This window comes from Scylla paramamosain, chromosome 20 (assembly GCF_035594125.1).
Source record: "Scylla paramamosain isolate STU-SP2022 chromosome 20, ASM3559412v1, whole genome shotgun sequence".
NCBI lineage: Eukaryota > Metazoa > Arthropoda > Malacostraca > Decapoda > Portunidae > Scylla > Scylla paramamosain.
The window spans coordinates 19,598,995-19,601,494 of NC_087170.1; positions in this window are offsets into that span (position 1 = coordinate 19,598,995).

Genomic DNA, 2,500 nt, shown 5'->3' on the forward strand with positions numbered 1-2,500 from the left:
GTGGTGGTTGGACTCACCAGGGAAGCCGCGGACACACAACCCACAACCGACTCCTACAGATCACGGCCACCCAGCAACTCAAGCCACGACACACACACACACACAGGTCATAGCCTACCCACATACACCACAGCCCACCCTAGCAACTCACAGCCCACTCTAGCAGACCGCAGCCCTCCCAAATAGCTCACAGCCCACCTACACAGTCAACAGCCCACAAACTGTAGAACTGAGGGTCAATCTCTTCAATCCACAGCCCACAGCCCATCCACACAATTCATGACCCGTCCACGCACATCACATGCCCAATACCCATCACGCAGGCAATCCACGTAGGTCATAGCTCGCCCGTTTAGCCCAATAAGCACTCATATAGATCACTTTCAACAGGCTACACTCCACATCCTCACTCCATCCGGATATAGACATTCACTTTCCTCATCATCCATCCACACTATTTGTAGCGATGATGAGGTGAAGTGAATAAAGAAGACTGGAATACTAATGAACACAGAATAATTGATAATAATGAAATAAAGTAATACAGAAATACAGACTCGTTAGGAAGACGGTGAAGAAAATAGCGTTGCGTCGCGTCCCTGGCGGCGGCGGCGGGACTTCCAGCACGTACGCAGGAAGGCCGTAACGGGGCTCGTGTTAAGGCACAGGCCATAAAAGATACTTTATTTTATCTATTGCGTTATAAGGATGTGACGTCATATTAAACTATTGTCTATCTTTAATTTTACTTCCTTCTTGCTTTACAAATCGCGAATGGTCACACACACACACACACACACACACCTGAAGCAAAGAAAATTTTTATGTAATCTCATCATTCCTTTACATATGCAAAGAGAGACAGAAGGCTTGGCGTGGGTGACGGAGGGCAGGGTTGCGTGGCACGTGACAAGGTTAAATAAACGCCTAAATTCAATTTTTCACCGGAATAAGCGAACAAGACCAGAAGCCTCAGGAATCTTTCTCATGAAAGCTACTCTAAAGGGACATTTTTCTTATGCACTTGGTTTCTTTCCCGAGAACTGAATAGGAGGCTGAACAAGAAAAAAAAAGATACAATGAAATGAAAAATATATGTAAGTTCTATTTTTTATCTTACGAAGAAAAAAAGTCCCCAAAATGAAAGTGAATAAGAAAATGTACAGAGAAAACTTTCCTTTATTTTCTGCCTTGTTTTGTATAAGAAAAATTTTCCAGAGATGAGGCCTTACAGACTTCCCCTTTGATCTTTAAAGTCGCCTTGTACAACACACAGGGAAGACTGACACATGTTCTAAGCCTAATGTCTCAGAAGTAAGATGTAAACTGAAATAAAAAGCATGCATCTGCCCGCACACTCCTCGGATATCACTGTCTACGTATCTACTACACAGTTTCAAAAGAGCGTGTAAAAATAAAATGCGTGTCTCAGAAACGAAATTAGTAATATATGTAATCTATGGATCACATTCTGAAACACTCCTGCGCTGCACATTCGCTAATTTCAGTAGGGTCTAGTTGAAGTTACACTGATTCTTAAGAGTGTTCATGCGGATTACTAACTTATTAACAGAAAAAAAAAAAAAAAACACTTGAGATCCCGGCTAACCATCTCTGAGGCCTTGAAGAAAAGCCGTAATGAGAGAGCAAAGCGTTTCTTGAGTACGGGTCTGTGTCAGCGTGCAATATGCGTCATAGAGTAACGAATGAAGAACGAGGATGGTGAAGGTCGTTGCCCCGCGTCACTCCCATCAGTTGCCGCCCGTTCTCAAGATGGGGAGGATGCTAGTCTCACCAGTGCGTTGCTGTGTTGTGTTGCTGGAGTCTCGCTTCTGTAACGACACTTCCTGATGTAGTTTTTTGGTTCTTTAGTTTTCCCTGATGTCTGTAGTCCTCTTATTTCTCCTTGATGTGGTTTTTATCTCTCGTATTTCTTCAGTGTCTCTATTTTGCTGAGTCAACATGTAAGGAGTGAAGACAAGAGGGCCACCACCGCCACCGCCACCGCCACATGGAACATCAAGGCGGCTCAGAGGAGGATGTGACGCTTTAAACTTGTCACCGCGACGCCACTGGACGTCTGCTGGCTGGCTGGGGACTTGCCTTACACCGCCTGATTCGCCTTCATTCGATTTTTTCACTATTTATAAAAGCATTATGTCTTATCGTTTTTGCGTTTTTTCCTGCTTTGAGTGTGTCTTTATACTTTCGTGTATGTTTTCCTTATTTGTCATCCTCCCTTGCCATATTGCGTTTAAATTTCTTGTAGTTTCTTATCAGTCTTTTAATGCATCGCTCTTTGGGTATTTCTCTAATCCTCTTGTTGTCGAAGGTTTCCCACCCATCATCATTCTTTCTCTTTTCTCCACCATCGCTTTCATCTCCGCTTAGGCCCAGTTTCTAATGTTCTGGCTCTCTCTCCTCCATCATTCCCAGTAGCGTCAGCACATTCTCCCACACTACGTCTTCCTTAGTGAGACAAAGGCTAAGTCTCTTGTTG